The 17,853-nt window shown below is 38.9% G+C and overlaps 1 protein-coding gene across 6 annotated transcripts in view; it reads right to left on the minus strand.

Moving 5' to 3' along the window:
- Positions 1-16,383, minus strand: part of ARAP2 (ArfGAP with RhoGAP domain, ankyrin repeat and PH domain 2) — a 163,807-nt gene extending 147,424 nt beyond the window's left edge. For 2 of the 6 annotated variants that reach the window (XM_036227598.1, XM_036227594.1), the window contains exon 1: positions 10,212-10,386. The gene's annotated coding sequence lies outside the window, so the exon portion shown is untranslated. The other 4 variants (XR_004953060.1, XM_036227596.1, XM_016140733.2 and 1 more) reach the window with 4 other exon arrangements.
- Between the last annotated feature and the right edge of the window lie 1,470 nt (positions 16,384-17,853).

Genomic DNA, 17,853 nt, shown 5'->3' on the forward strand with positions numbered 1-17,853 from the left:
ACAAAGCCTCTACCTTCCCTTGGAGCGTATTCACACACTTCCTGGGTGGCTGAGTCAAGGATGGATACACCAAATGTTCCACCCACAACCATTGCTATCAGTCAACATGCTGAATATGGCTTGTGAACCTGATTCCTTTTCATGACCCAGAAGAGGCTTCTACTTACAGGAACTAAAACCCTCTCCGCACTTTTACATCAGCTCCATCCTCCAGTCACCTGTCCTTTTAACTTACCATCCAACAGTGTTCACAGATCCACTTCTTTCTCTAGAGGCTTCTAGCCCATACGTACATCATCAGGGGCAAAGAGATAGACATGCCTAACTATAAAAGTCTACTATATTCAAACTTCTTAATTTGAAATCAAAGTCCCTCCCTCCCTATTCCGACCACCACTTGGGCACAGTGGTGTGTATGCTGTACTCTAGGTCAGCGGCTCTCCAGGTACTGGTCTGTAGGGCAAGAAGTGCCGATAACGGGCCTAGGAACCTGTATTTGTAACACACTCCTAAGATGACTGAATGGGCAACAAAATTTGGTAATTACAGTTTCAATTTCCTCACTCCCCAGTACGCTATATACCCTCTAACTTGAGCCTAAGTTCACTGCCTTCCTCCCCTAGGGAGGTATGCCCCTCCTAACCCATTGCCTCCAAGGCAAGAGTATAACTCAAATCCCACCACCTCCACTTTTGAGCAGTGTAAAAACAGGCATAAATGTGTGTCAGTTTCCTTAACCATAAAATGGAAACGCTCAAAGAAAGGCACCTGACCACTGGTGAAGATTGAATGAGATAACCCATCGTAAATGTTAAAATTGTGCTTAGTATATGTTAAGTACTTAGCAAACATTCCCTTCCATCATTATCATTACTTCTTTTCATCACTACAGTCATTATCTCCCCACAGCTGAAATCGTCCCTATTCTCTGAAGTCTAACTCAAATGCAATTTTCTTCATAAGGTCTCTACTGAACAAGAAATAAAGTTCTTTATATTCCTACTGCATTCACTTTTCAGAGCATTAAATTACATTCTACTCATTCCATAGTAACCCACTGAAGTGGGACAGCAGTGCAAACGCCAAGATGTTGGAGCTGGACAAGCTGGGTGAAATCTCAGTTCCTCCACTTATTAGTTTTGCAAGCATGGGCAAGTATGTAACCTCTCTGCAACTCAGTTTCCTCATCAGGAAAATGGAAGTAATACTACTACCTACTTCGTAGGGCTGTTGTAAAGGATTTACAATACCAGCTGCGCACAAATACCAACAAATGTTAAATAACTGTTTGTCATTATAATTACTTTTATTATCCCATAATAAATTAGTAACTCTGCCAAGATGATGGCCTATAAATTCCAACCAAATTATTTGTTTGTGAAAATACTGCACGGTTTCTATGTAGTACACATTTATAGAATGTACAAATAGTTGGCGTGATAGATGTGGTTGTGTGTTTGCTCATCCTATCCTGACCCATATCCAAGAGGAAGAAGAAATAAAGGGGAAGTAACATTTAGGAGCATCTGCTACATGCCTGGCTTGCAATACCATTTAATAAACATTATCTTATTATCTTGCTGCGGTCTACCTTGAAACTACTTTCTCAACCAACTATTTCTGACCACATGCCCTGCTTACATCCTAGTCCACGCCATTATCTTGCCTATCTTAGACCATTACAATAGCCTTCTGACCGATAGCTCTGATTCTGTCCCGGCCTCTTGCCCTCTACACTACACTGTCAATACTGAAGCCAGATGATTCATTTTATAACAAAAGTCATACCATATCACTCCCTGCGACCTCCCAACTTCATCTTCCCTGACCATCCTGCTCTATCACTCAACTGCCATCGAGTTGGCTTCAGTCCTACTCCCACCTCAAGCCCTTTATCCTTTACTCTTTATCCTTCTATCTTCTTCTAATCTGCTTCCCCAACATATACCCATGACGCATGGCTCACACCATCGCTTTAGTAGGTCTCCGCTCAAATGTGCTCTGCGGGGGAGGCCTTCCCTAATCCCCTATATATAAGCATGCCTTGTGCCTAACTACTCCCCACCTTTGTTTTATCTATCCTCATGGCATCTGTTACTACCTGACATCTGTGGAATCTTCCAAGAGGTCAGGGATCTTGTCTAGTATTCAATGCTCTAGCTCTTAAGTTTGAACAGTCAGACATATAGCAGGTGCTCAATAAACATTTGCTGAGTGACTTCTTCCCAGCTTTGAGATGATTTAAGATGAAAAGTAAAAAGTAAACATAAATTAAACTTTTGAATAATGAGGTCACCAAACTTGTCAGAAGCAGAGAAAGGATTCAAATACAGGTTTCTCTAATCCATCTAACCACTAAAAGTGGTCAAATCAGGAGTTAGGAGTTGGGCGCAGAGCAGCTGGAAACATCCAACCACCTATGGAGTTTTTAAAAACTCATGGGTTGGGACAGGCTTCCTCCAATATGTATGGAGCTTCAACTGAGGAAACCCACCAGTGATTCATCCCCGTCCCCGCCCCTACCCATTACTAGTGGAGTTTTGTCATTTCTCCTAGTTCTGCTAAGAAAAAAAACTGAAAACCATGGGTCACTTCATTAAACCATAAGGTCATTAATTATTCAGTGCTGAGAACTTCTGGAATCACCTGTGCCTGACTCTACTATGTTATGGGAAAAGAAAAATCAGCATAGTGCAACTGAATTCAGACATAAATTTAATCCATTTTTCTAAAAAAGCAAACAAAAAAAGGACACCATTTTAAAATAACATCTTACCTAGAAAGTGCTAATGTGTTTAATAAGAATAGGCTTAACAATCATAGGATCACAAGACTGAAAAGAACCTCAGAAAATATCAAATAAAAAGAAATTAAGCTGCCACATGAATAGTGAAACTTTTTAATGTTAGCAATACAAGTTTTACGGATTCTAAGAACAATGAGAGTTTACTGTATTCTAGAATATAATGAGATGTTCTCAATGGAGTAGATCCATCTCCAAGGGGGAAATCCAGAAAAAGTATGAGAAAATGCTGTTGCTGGTCAAAATGACTGAGCTGTACCCCGTAAATAGGAAAGGTGATTTATAATATCCTACAGGTACAATTCTTACTCTCCCAATTCTCTACAACTAATCACTCCCATAGGGTGCCTGGCACTACAGATAAATGTCTCTGCCTTCAAGTTGTTAATAAACTTATTGTGAGGTAATAGCTAATGCCTTATAAAATTAGGGGGATCCTGCTGAAATAATTAGTTCAGGCTACAGACTTTAATAGAATGTCACCTTTGCTTCAATATAAAATATAGTCACAAGAAATAGGAATCATGGTATTTGCATATCAAGCAAACTCCCTGTTTAATACCAAGATGTTAACTCCAAGTATTCATAAAGACAACATTCAACTTTGTTCTCCACGACCAGGCAGAAGAGGAAGTGGTTTTGAAAAAAATATGTTTGTTGCCCTATTACTCCATCCCATAATATAAAGCTGACTGCAAAAGGTTAAAGGTCAAGGATCCTAACTTACTGTTCTAGCCTGAGTGCTTAGCCTTCAGAACGCTGTAAAATTGGTTATTTAGTCTCTCTCCTCTACCATCCATTCGCCTACATTAGCTTGGGACAACACTACTCACACTAAACCCCTCGGAGGAGGCCCAGTTTCCTCAATCTGGCCATCACTCTTAACTGTGGTCACCCACAGACTCTGGCACACTGCCCCAGTGTTCTCTAGCTTGACCACTACTCCTTTCCATCCATCCAAACACATCTATTCTCTTTCATTCTCCCTCAGACTTACAATGCTAAAGTGATACCCAATGCGTATGGAGCATTAACAAACCTATCTGTATAGGATCTCATGTAATCCTTACAGCTGCCTTGGGAGGAAAGTCTTGTGCCGAAAGCCACACAGCAGATAAACGGTGGAGCCAGGATTCTAAGAGTCAGACTCCACCACCTGTGCTGTGAACTGTGCTGCCTAATACACAGTTTATTTAACAGTAGAGGAGGAGGAAGGACTGGATATTTTCCTTCCCTTTTGAATGTCAGTTAAGTATTTATAGTAACTAGAGAAATGCTGCTTAAATATACCATGCCTTGCAAGCCCAAGTTTTACACACCTTTTCGATTTGACTGTGGGTATATATGTCCATATAAGTGATTAAAAATGGAAGCCAACAATCATTTACATTTAATTGCTTGAGATTTAAAAACCAATGACAAATTAAGGGAGAACATCTTTGAATCTGCTGTATAAAGAAATGGTAATATAAAATTTAGTTTATTAAAACTATGCATCTAGCATTGCAGAAAGGCAGCCCATGCTGAACTATGTAGGATAACTGATATAGTAAATGCAACAGCCAAAATAGAATCATTAAATATGGCCAAAGTATTCTCTGCCCACCAGAGCATTCAATGGTGATGGGGTAAAAAAACACAAACAACAACAACAACAACAACAACAACAAAAACCTGCTTGATTAGAACAGAAATCACTGAAGCATTCTTCCAAAAGGTACTTAACTGTGGTATTAAAGGTTTAGTTTTAAATGTGATATAAAACGAGATACAGAGTAGAAGCAACCCAAGTGTTTATTCGCGGATATACAGCTGAATACTATGCAGCCTTAAAAAAGGAAGGAAATTCTGCAATATGCTACTAACATGGATGAACCTTGGTGAAATAAGCCAGTCTAAAGAGGACAAATACTGCATGATTCCACTTATACGAAGTATACAAAGTAGTTAACTTCGTAGAAATAGAAAGCAGAATAGTGGTCACTAGGAGCTTGGGACAAAGGGACAGTAGTTTAATGGTTATAGAGTTTCAGCTTTGCAGGAGGAAAAAGTTCTGGAGATCTGTTTCACAATGATGTAAGTATACTTAGCACTGAATTGTAGTGCACTTAAAAACAGTTAAGATAGCAAATGGAATTCTACGTTTTTGTTCTGTTTTACCACAAGAAGGAGGTAAAGACTAGAAGATCTGGGCCAGCCCCTCGGTTTTCATTCAAACTGAACTCCCTATATCTTGACTTTTTTTTTTCCTTTTGCAGCCAATTCAAGTCTTACAAGTGTGTACCACTATAGCCATGAAGCTTTCCTATCTATTCCATCCCCACCTGAGTCCTCATTAATTCCAGCCTCTGCTCTGGAGTCAGGCTGCCTGAGTTCCCATCCAGATTTACCTACTTGTTAACCTTACACTTTGGCTACATAACTTCCTTAAAGCCCAGTTTCCTCCTCTATAAAATGAGGACAATTTATCTCATATCTGATAGGATATCAGCTAAGATTAAACAAGTAAAATATCTAAGGTGTTTATATAACAGTACTCGACATGAATAATAAATGTACAATACATGTTGGCTATTATTACTAATTCGTCTGTTGTATACAATATTGCACTTGGTTTGACTGGTATTCTTCTGCCTCCCCAGTAAAATTACATTCCTTTAAATTAGCACTGTAAATTTTTCTTCTAATAAACCTACAAAGCACCTAACAGCAGTAAGCAGTTTTATTAATTTAGTAAAATATTGATGTGGTTGGAGTAGCGAGAATGATGATCTTACCTAAAGACTTTAGATCTGAACCTAGTGCTGCCATGTGCTAGCTGCCTGACCTTGGGAAAGTTCCTTTATTTTTCTGAGCCTCCCTGCTGTCATGTGTAAGCAGTGATGGCAATGCACAGGACTTTTTCGAAGATGAAATGACTAAATACGCATAAAGATCTGAGAAAAGTCCTGGCAAGTAATAAGCATTGAATTAGTGTCTGCCAAGTGGAGAATAAGTGAGGTTTGAAATATCCACTCTCTAAACAAAAGCATTTGCAGCCTGGGTCAATGAGAAAGGATTGTTCTAAGTTATGTTTTGATTATTTTATTTACTATGAAATCTGAAAAATATGTCTTTGAAAATCTAGAACTTAATATCCATTTCCATAGCTGGTGAAGACGAGAAGTGATAGTTCCTTTACTTGTTTTGAGAACTTATTAGTAGCATAAGAAGTACCTTCGTTTAGGTGTTTTTGATTAGCGGTCCCCAAACTTTGCGGCACCCAGGACTGGTGCTCCTATGAGAATCTAATGTCTGATGATCTGAGGAGGTGATGCTAGCTAGCACTGGGGAGCAGCTGCAAATACAGATAAAGCTTCACTCACTCACTGCTGTACAGCCCGGATCCTAACAGGCCATGGACCAGTATCCATCCATGGCCCAAGGGTTGGGGACTCCTATTTTAGATAATATCTAAATAGTTAAATGGCTTCAGTAAGTTTTCTCTTTCAAGCTATCCACCTAGATTTTAAGTTAATTGTCTAATGTTTGAGACTTGCTTTTGATTCTAATTCAGAGAGTTTTAGAGTAGAGCCACAATTCTTGGGCAACCGGAGGAAGACTTCCCCTTCCTGAGTTCCTACAAGAGCAGAAGTGGGCATAATGAAAAGGAATTACAAGTGCAAACTTTCATCACTGTGGATGACTCCCACTTGCGTGTCCCTAATACCTGGACAGTTCCTTCTGCTCAGTGCCAGGCCCCTCCTACGCCTCTCTCCACAATCTAGCCACATCCAACTGAAAGGAAAGTCAGGCCCCTTAGAACTCTTGGTATGAACACAGGGACAAATTCAGAATTGTAATCCAATTCATGCTACACTGAACATAGCTTTACTGTTTAACCTACTCAGATCAAAACTAACATGATAATACACTTCAAGAAAAAGATTTCAAAATGTATAATTATATGTGCACTTTTTATATACACATATTTTAAAATTTTGTACAAATGTGTACACGCCACCATTTCTGAATTTGAGCCACATTCTTAGACTAAGAACCAGATGTTTCAAAATAGCCTACTGTGAACCGTTTTCCTCTCTTTGCATTTATAAATAGCACCCTGACCTCTTTTCCAACTGAATTTGAGGGCTCACACCTAGTGATTCTGTAACTGTCAAAGCCTCCTTTTCTTAGGATAAGATGATATCTCAGCAACTGTCTCCTGACTTATTGACTCATTTATTTACATTTCTTCATCCAATAAATATTTAAGGGACACAATTTATTCTCTCCAAGATAACAGCGGGAAATACTTACAGTTCAAGATAACAGCACCTATTACCTCATTTGAGAACACTGTCAAGTGCCACAGAGAAAGTGAAGATGCAATTGTCTTCTCTCAAAGAGTTTAAAATCTAAAGGAGTACATAAGACATGACTACAAGAAAAAGAAAATAGCATGCACTTGAACAGTCAGTTCTTTACAATGCAGTAAGGTCAGTAAAGAAGGAATACCAAAATTGGAAGGCTCGGACATACCCCCAAAAAGCACTTAAATAATAATGATGATAAGAAAAATCAAATTTTGTGACCTTGAGTTTCACATGATTTACATTTTAAGTATAGTTTTAAGTACATAGAGAAGCGGCACCATTATCTTTCATGAACACCAAGAAACTCTCAAAATCTCAAAGCAGGTAAGTGAAATATATAGCAGTTTGAGCCTTGAGGATGGAGTGCTTGGGGAAGGATCTATGAAGGGGAGTTTCAAGATGTACAGGAAGAAATGTAGCAGGTGGAGACAGCAACATTTGATGTAGAAGGAATGCCATGAGGAAAAGGGGCACAGGGAGAAGATGCTTCAGGCAATAGTAAGGAAATGAGAGTAGCTGGGAGGGGCTGAGGGTTCAAGGAAAGGTGATGCCAGAAAAGGAAGCTGGAATTGGCTACGGAGGGCCTTGAACAGGAGCCTAAAGATTCTGAACTTCATTAAGATATTGTGAAAGAGGTCTGGTGACCACTTTTGCTATTGCCGCTTCTACAAGCCCAACTCACCTGATAATCAGCATAAAAACCTCCTGCTCTTCCCTGATCATCTCTCCAACTCCAAACGTTTTAAACCATTCTCTCTGCTTCCTAAAGCTATGTAATGTGGCCGAGTCCTTTCTGCGTGGCTTTTTTATGAGAACCATGGGGACAGGATCACTATCTTATCAGCCATTCTCTGCTTACCCTCTTACCTACCCATGCACCTTTGTATGCAAATGTATAAGATAAAAAAAAAAAATAGTCTCCCCATTTCTTTATAGTTTTTACCCCTGAAGCTGCTCAAAATGACTACTTCGACCCAGATCAGAACTCCTTTGTTTTGTTCACAGCATGGGTAAGGAAGTAAGTTTTGCTGAGTCAAAATTGTAACAAAATTTCACAGATCAAATTTCTAACTAGAAAGGATCATGTAAAGAAGATATCATTGACCATTACTCTATTACTTCAATTAAGGAAATAAGCAAGAAAAATGGTTTAACTATCATATATTTAATCTGGCCAATGCCCAAAAGAAACCTAAAATGATAAACTACAGGGATCTAGGACTCATAAAAAAAGGTTAAGAAGACATCTCATAGCCTCTAATCTCTCATTAATCACTTCTGGTCAAAGCTAAGGAATATTTCTAACATTAACAATAAGTTCTCTACCTAATATTTTACAGAGAATTTTTAAATTCCTCAGTTTAGAGTAAGTGCAAAGGCTTGATCCAATGAGTCAATAAATAAATGAGTGGGAAAAAAACACTTGTTAAAATAAGGCTATTAAAGCAATGACGATCATTTATACTGAGCACTGTAATAACATCTTTCACTAAACTTTCTCAAAGGTGGATAAAAAGTGGGATAGAGTAACAAAACAAAAATACCTTCTTGGATATCATGAGGTCTATAACCCAGAGTTCTAAAGCAGGTTTTTAAAACTTCATAGTTTCTCATAGTGTTAACATAAGCGTTTACAAGAAAATCGCAATTCATTATAATCTGAGTCTTAACCACAGTAACTAAGGGTAACTAAATTTTAAAGTATTAATTGAATATCTATGAGCCTCATACTGCTAGAAAGTTGTAGCTATTTGAGATTATTAAGAATTTGTTTTTAAATGTACCGTCAGCTTCTCCTTTCGTGGACAACCCACATAAAATGTGACAGGCTTACATAACAAAAAAATAAAAACATGTCCACATAAATAAGTTTAAACAAGTCACCTGACTTACCCTCCAGGTATTTTAATTTAAATAAACCTGTTAAGTACTGACAAATCAAGTCTTTATAACATATCCTTGGTGTTAAGACCCACCTTAAACGTGTGTGTTAAACATGTTTTAAAAGGAGCCAGGGAGACAGTTCCACTTTAGGCTCTAGCCTAGTTCCATGACCCATTTTACTTTTTCTTTCTTTTTTAAACATTGTTAAACAGTGGACTGTCACAAGAATTTCCCTCAATATGTCTCCTGTAAGTGCATGGAAGGCATAACTAAGAGTTTAGGGGTATTTCTCTTCTTGCTTAAAAAAAGTTACCTTCCTTTTTTTAAAATAGCCATAACTTCATCTTCCAATTACTTATGGGCAACGTTCCACATACTGGCTGGGGTGCAGAGTGCTTAAGTGCGGGGGGAATCAATACTGAGCTTGTAAGTACAATACTATTATTGGTAATCACAATGACATCCGATTAAAGGTACTTTTAAAAATAGCTTCTTTTTCAATACACTTTTGTTTTCAATCGAAAGGATATACTCTACTGAGCAATCTACTTCAAGGACAACCTTGCAAAAAGAAAAAAAAAATGTTGCTTATCACCATACAAACTCGCAACAGCCTAAAAAGCAATTATTCCACACAAACTAGCTTCTATTTTCCTCTTATTATCAAAGATTATAGTTCACAATATAATTTCACGAAGTCTTCCTCCAAATCAAAATAACTCCAGATCGGCGCAGGAAGGTGAGTGAAGTGTTCGAGAAAACAAGCCAGGAAGAACTTACTTTACCAAATGAGATGGACACTCATTCCCCCAAGAGACCTGTCTCCAAAAGTAAAGGAGGAAGATCAATCTGTTCAAGTCGCTGACAGCTCCCGAGTACCGTGCAGGGTTCAGGCAGGTGGAGGCCAAATGACTGTAATTAAAGTTAATTTACAGGCCTGTCCTCTCAAAGTGTGTAACAAGCAGGATGCGGGGGAGCACGAAGATCAGAGCAAAGTCATTAAATCCACCGAGCAAACAGCTTGGTGCCTGAAACTCGATAAAGGGCTGCACCTTTTAATTTTTTTCTCTTGGGGAGAGCGGGAATGAAGAGAGATTCTAGTTGTCTATCCGGATTGTCATCCTCCCAGGCCAAATCCCATTAGTAAGTGGGATTTTTATATCACTTACCCGCTTCTGGTTTCCTTTAAGACGCCCACACGCGGGAGCGAAATCCAAGGGGCTGAAACCAGAGACCAGCACTTTGCGCTCTGGAAATTCACCCGAAAAAGTACCGAAAAGCCCCGGCCCTGCCTGAGACGGTCCTCCCACACCCGCTCAGTGCTCGCCGCCAGCCCACCCGTGGCGCCGGGTACTCGCCTTGCGCAAGGGCAGCGGAGCTCGGGAGGCGGGCGGAAGGGGCGCCTGGGCGTCGGCGTCTCTCGCTGCCAGGCTCGCGCAGTCCACACCCGTGGGTCCCAGGCTCGCGGCCTCCTCCTTCCTGGACCCCGCCGGCTGCCCGGACGGCTGCCACGCGGGCGGCGCTGTCACTCCAGCCGGCGCGCCGCGGCCGCCGCACCTGTAGGCGGGGAGCGCGGGGAGCGCGCAGCTCCGGAAGCGCCGCGCCCGCCGCCGGCGCCCAGCCCAGGTGCTCCCGCACCGCGCCTCTGCCGCTTCCTCTCGGCCCGCGGGGGCGGGGAGCCGGCGTCCCGCGCGGGGGCAGCCCGGGCTCAGCTGCGGGGGCGGCGGAGCCGGCCGTCCCGGTTCCGCAGCATAGTTGGGCGGCTGACTCAGTCCGCCGCGACTTGGCCGCGCCTGGCACCCTCGCCACCTGGCGCACCTCGGCCCCGAGGCTCCAGGCGGGCGAGGCTGGGGAGGCTGCGAAGACGCGTCGGGAGCGGGGATCGGCGAGGGCATTACCCTGCTGGGAGGGAGATGCCCGTGACTGCGCCCCGGCTCCTACGGGTTACTTTGGTCTGTGGGTGCGCACCGATGGGGGGTTGCCTGATGGATGGGCGGAACCTCACCACCACTGATCATTATAGTATTACTCTACTAACTACTTTCCCTGTTGCCTCAGCGTTTCCCAAACTTAAGAGTCGTCTAGGGCGCTCATTTTCCCAGGCTTCTTCTTGGAAAGTTGCATTCAGCGGACGCGGGAATCTCTATTTACCAAGCCCGTGCTAATGAAGCTGAGCGCATTCATTAAATAGGATCCTCGTGCATGTCGTCCCTAGGAGGAAAGGGTTAATATCCCCTTTTTTGTAGTTGATGAGTCTGAGAGGCAGAGCAACTTGCCAAAGCAGACACAGCTTTAAGGGCTGGAGGTGATTTTCAACTTAAAACTGAACTCTTTCTCCTGAGGAATACAGCCGCCTCCCTAATTGTCTAAATTCCCCTTTCTTGTCTTTTTCTCCTGGAGGGAGGGGTAATCATGCCTCCAGTCCTGACACTCTAGATTGTTAGCTCTGGAAGAACATTTCGCCTTGGAGTTGGATCTTGACACTCTGATCTTGGAAGCGATAATGAGGAGGCAGCAAATGAAAATAAGGAGATGAAAAAGATAAAAGAAAACCCTTGTGTGCCCCCAGTATTTAGAAGTTTATAAAATCCACTTGTTTGCCATTGAGTTCAAAGACAAACTCCTTGTTTTTATTTTTACTTTTTAAATAATCATCTCTTCACAGATTGTACCTGAAATTCACTCCCTTAAAAGATGAAATGTCCTTATCTTCCCCCTGTACCTGTTAATGGAAGTGAAGCAATTAGGGAAAGTGGTGCGCTTATTATGAAAATGAGATAATTGGTGAAGTCCAGCATGTGGGAGGCTTCCCAGGAGCCCAGGTTCTTGGGAGGCGCCATCTTCATTAAAATACCTGCCCACCAGAAAGCACACTCATGAATGTATATGTTGGTTATAAGATGTATTCTGGTTTTAAGAACCTTAATATATGGAGGAAAATAAAAGACGTCTGAGGAAATATGGCAAAAACTACCTTTTATTTATTGTTCATTAATCATACCAGGTTCTAGCCAAACATCTAACATATATGTTATATACAACAACTATGAGTTGGAATTTTTTTCAAATTTTATAAATATAGGCTTAATTGAGAAAGAGCTTAAATAGTAAACAGTAGGTAAATTGAACACAATTAGTCTGTATTTGTACGCTATAAAAATTATTTATGTAGCAGCCTTCACAATGAGGCATTCAGAGAACAAAATAGACAGGAAAATTAACTTTATAAGAATTGAGGTATAAAAACCTGTTTACTGTCAAGACCATTGGATTATATATTCCTAGCGATTTTCATCTAGGCTAGATTTATTCCAAATGACCCACCCCTAGTTCCTCCATTTTAAGTAAAAGAGCAAATATAACTTTGTCCTTGCCAGATTTGGTACGTTTATTCTCATCCCTTCTATCCAGAATGCCCTCTGCTTCTGAAAGAGGTAATTTTTGAGAAAGTAGAAATCTGCCTCCCTCTCTTCTTCTCTCCCTCCTTTTCCTCCTTAACATTTCCTTACATCATGGAGGCTAACACCCACAGAGCATTTATGAGCCAGTTGCTATTCCCCGAACTTAACTTGTAAAAGCTCATTTAATTATCTCAACAGCTCCTTGAAGAGATGATGTTATTATCCCCATGATAAGAAACTTAAGAAAGAGAGGTTGAGCAATTTACACCAATTAGGACCACAAGAGAGAGAAAGTTCTAACACAGTCTTCTCCAGGATCCACCTGCTGCACCCATGCCTCTTAGGGAAAGCACAGTGCCTGGAATCGAAGAGGAATGCACGCAAAATGAAGCCTGATTGTGTGGGTTGTGACATTTTGAGCAAACACGTTTACATATCTAAGCCTCAATTTCCCCATCTGTGATCTGGGAATAAAAATACCTATGAAAATGTACTGTGGTGACATAGCTAAGGCATCGAAAAAACAGAAGTCCCTTAATACATTTAGTTCTCATTTCTTCAATTATTCTTCAAGACTAGGTTCAAATCCCATCTCCCTCTCAAGCCTTTCCAAACCTCTGATACCCAGAATTAGGTACACAACAGAATTTAATCACTTCATTTTTATCTAAAGGAAACCCCAAAATTGGTTTTGCTAAATATAAAATTTTAGGGACATAGATAAAATAGACATATGTGTACTTATATGTAATTCAACATTTTAGATAAAAATTTATAAAAGTAACATTATATATTAATGTATAAATACTACCTTTTTCATTCATATTTTATAAATAATTTTATTCAAATTTAAATATGCAACTTTAACATCAATGACTTCATCATGAAAGTCACATTTTAAATCATCAGTGTTTTTTTTCCAGAGCATATTATTTTTACTTTTGTCTATATTTTTAACAGTATCTAATCCTTTCATGATTCTGTCACCAGGAATTTTATTACAAACTACAAGTCCCCATATGCTCTATACTAAGAAGTTGGTTTTTCTCATTCATCCTAAATATGTACATTAGTGATCTCCACCAGTCTTTGTTTCTTTGAATGATTTTTAAAAGGATTCTTGAAGTAACATGGGACACTTAAAATTGTGGGTCACACCCCCATAAACACTTAATTTGTTTTAAATGTCTTGGCCCCCTGGTATTTTAAATCAATTTTATCAGATGACCTCTGCATTTTTCCTCCTCTAGTATTGACTGAAGATGTTTCATGCTACACTCCCCTCCCCCCACCCATACACACGCTTCATTAGTTCAGTAGCTTCCAGTTTAGATTAACGTATAATAATTGAAGAAGGGTAGAGATCCTGTGATACATAGATTCTGTGTATCAGGCATAGTTACACATGATAAATTCTTTTAATCATCTCAACACAGCTGGGAGGTAGGAGCTATCACTATCTCTGTATTTAGACAGTGGAGAAACCAAGACACAGAAAGGTTATCTCATCTAAGAACTCACAAGCAATAAATAAAGTAGAAAAGATTTGAATCTAGATAAGACAGATTCAAAGCCTATGCCTTAAGCATTCTCCTGTGATGCCTCAGAAGTGAATTTTAAAGTTTTGACCATATGAATATAATTCTGAGGCCTAACTTTGGGGTGAAATGATGTACCTTATATTCAGGCATGTACAATATTCTCTCTTGGATTTTTCCATTCCCCTTTGTTTTTACCGTTATTAGAGTACCCTTGTCAGTGGGCTTTACAGTATGGATATTAAGAAACTTTTCTTACTACTATTTGTATTACAGAACTACCATTACCTCTATTGGCATACTCTTGTCAATCTGCTTTGTCTCATGAATACTTGGTATTTTACTACAAGTTTTAACAGTTGCTTTGAAAGTCTTTTTTTTTTTTTTTTAAATTCTTTCTTACTACAAGGGAATGGCTTAGTGAATGTCTATCATAAGGTAGACAGAGGAGCAGTGTAAAATATTTCACCAATCTGATTATTGACCCAAAGTTGATGATGTTATGAAAGTAATTTATTTTAAAATATATTTTTTTCCAGAAATCATTAAATGATATTGAGAAAAACGTGAGCATATATTCCTATAAAACTAATATTTCAAAAAGTCATAAGCACTAGAGGTTAGAGTATTTGTTGCTACTGATACACATATTTTTACATTTTACTACTTTTGAAATGGGGATTCATCTTAAAATAAATTATTATTGTCCAGGAAGCAGTCATAACATAGTTGTCATTGCCTGCCTAGTCATGAACTCGACCACAGATATTTATGTTGTCATCACTTCATTTAAATTACTTGCACTGATAGAGCTACACGTGTTGAGTTTAATTATCATTGAAATGCTCTTAAAAAGATTATAATAAGTTTCTGCAAAAAGACAAGGAAACAGAGCAGTGTGATAGTTGATAAAAATCTACATCTAAATAATTTTCAAAGAGCATTTTCATACATATGTACATAATAAAAATTCTAAGTGAATAGTGTTATGTCATAGCTTAGATCGCATTGGTATTTTTTTCTCATAGTTTGGAAAACATTCACGTATCCAAAAATTGATTACATTTTAGAGTTGTTGACATCCAGTAGTTCCTACCACTGCTAACGTAAAAAGCTAATTTTATTTTTCTATAGACTAAAGTTCCCCAAGGAAAAATCATTAAGAGAAATCCAGAAAACCTAACTATTACACAATGGACTTGCAGATGAAATACATTAACCGAGTTACTGTAAGATCATTGCTTCCATTTTGTGTCAATTTTCTCATATTTCTGAAATTAAGTTTACTAAACGCAACACAAAATTCTATTTCTTTGTGCCGTGACTTGAAAATTCTGTACAGCTCCATTTTTTTTTTCTTTTTGCTAAACATGCTGCCCTTATAATAAATAATCAACCTGAAAGTTCTGACATTGAGACAAAAAGGGGCAGGGATATAGAGAAGCAAACGATAAAGAAGTGGAAATATAAAACAATAGCTAGTAATAGAGCCCATACAAAGTAGTGAAATTCAACAGTTAAAAAACTAATGTGAAAAACACAGACTAATATCCATATAAAAGGTAAACAAAAAAACGAGATAAGTATTGGCAAAACCCCAACCACAAGACAACTGCCACAAAAACAGAGGCCACAAACTAGGTTGCCTGATGTCCAAGTATCCTTCAGACCACATAGGGTTTAGCTATTTTTTATCAGTTTCCCTAATTTAGAATATTTTACATTAAAATATGGATTTTCAACTTCTCTTGAAAAATCAGATTACCTGATAGCACTGAAATCATCTTTTTACAAAGCAATTCTGAATGGACTGGAAAACTCACTTCCACTTTTGGGGCAGGATGTGCGTTCTAATTTGCTCTCTACTGACCCTGTTTCTCCTGGAGGTTATAGCTTAAGAACTGTGAGGGTTGCAACTATGGGCTGTTGCCTGAAATTATGCTCCATATATACTAACTGCATTACACTCCATAATTATGCTCCATATAGACTAACTATATGAGTGACCTTGAGGCAAGCTTATGGATTTCTGAAATGGAAATCTTCGACATATACAGCCTGAATCAAAAATTAATACTCAAATATTAAAAATAGTTTATCAGCAGAAGCAACAGCAGTGTGGTCCTCATAATGCTAGCAGCTATTGAGTTCTTAAAATAAGTCAAATAACATGTTAAATACTTTGCAATTGTTATTCATTGAAGTGGTTTTTGTAGATATTGTAGATGCAATGAGTCAGAAATGCAGAGACAAAGTCAACATACTGAATTATCTTTTTGAAGCTTACAGTATGATAGCAAAACCAGATATTATCCAAATAATCACACAGATGTGTACATGACATATGCATACGACATGTAGTAGAGTACAGGCATACCTCAGAGATCTCGCAGATTTGGTTCCAGACCACAATAATAAAGCGGGTGTTGCTGGTGGAATGTCTTGCCTTCCATTTCTAAAAAAAAACAAAAACAAAAACCTGTGGCGTACATAAAATAAAACAAGGTATGCCTATCTACTATATTTATAGTATACATATACATTATACATATGTTACACATACTACATAGTATATTTATGCATGCACACATATCTATGTATATATTTGCATGTATGTACAGCATATACATGCATGATTATATTTAAACCATATGGATTCGCTGATATTTGTCTATATTCAACCTCAAAACTGGTCATTGCATACAGTTTAAATTAATACAATTTAATTGAGAATGGAGAAATGTTTTTCCCCTACTCCCAATCTTTATTTCGTGTGGAAGGAGTTTCGAATCCTCCTGGTCTCTCTTTGCCCCCATCACTCCCAACCCCCCACAACACACACACACGCACTCACACACACACACACTCTGTCCTGTGTTTATTCAGTGTGTTTGGTACAAGGGACTGACTCCGTGAGCCCTGCTCTTTCATCCCCTCTTTTTTACAAGGAGCCAGAAATCTGCGTTGCTCTTCCAAGATGTAAACCCTATTGGGGGTTCGAATCTATCCATAGCTTCCAGAGCCTGAGATCTGTCTAAAAGTAATAAAAATAATATTAGGCTCCTCATATGCCTGATTCTCGTCTATCTTCCCATTCATTTCAAGCAAGGTACTCTAACATTTGTGGTATTAGAAATGAACAAGATTTCATGCAAGAGAATAATGAGAAGTAGTGGGTTTTGATTGGTAAATGAAGAGCCCTCTTTAAATAAGTGACGTTAAAACTGAGAAGTAAGGGCTGAGTGGGAATTAGCTGAGTGGTGTGTGTGTGTGTGTGTGTGTGTGTGTGAGTGTGTGTGTGTGTGTGTGTGTGTGTGTGTACACCAAGATATGTTCCAGGCAAAGAAGAGCATCTGTAAAACCTCAGAGGCAGCAAAAAGCAGAAATCTTGGAGGAACTACAAGAAGGTCTTTCAGCTAGATAGTGCATAAAGTCGAGTAGAACAAGATGAAACTAGAAGGACAGGTAGGTGTATTTTGTAGGGCCTCATAGACCATGCTGAGGTTTTGGGATTTTATCAGAAGGGAATGGAAAGTCATCAAAGGGTTTGAAGTAGAAGAGAACATAACCATTTCCTTATCTTATGCAATCTTCAAAACAACTCTTGATAGAAGGTACTGTTATTATGTTCATATATCAGCTGAATAAATTAAGATATGGAGAGGTTAAATTCCAAATGTTATTATTTAATGGTATATTATATATATATATATATAAAATGATATAATGCCAGGGACCATTCTTTTAACCACTATTCTATTTTACCTGTCCAAAAGAGTCTACAGTCTAATCTGCAGAAATTTCAGGGTATATGCATTTATAGATTATAATTTACAAGTAATAGATATGACTAATTCATCAGCTATCTAAGG

The sequence above is a fragment of the Rousettus aegyptiacus genome, unplaced genomic scaffold, assembly GCF_014176215.1.
Source record: "Rousettus aegyptiacus isolate mRouAeg1 unplaced genomic scaffold, mRouAeg1.p scaffold_m13_p_10, whole genome shotgun sequence".
Taxonomy (NCBI): Eukaryota; Metazoa; Chordata; class Mammalia; order Chiroptera; family Pteropodidae; genus Rousettus; species Rousettus aegyptiacus.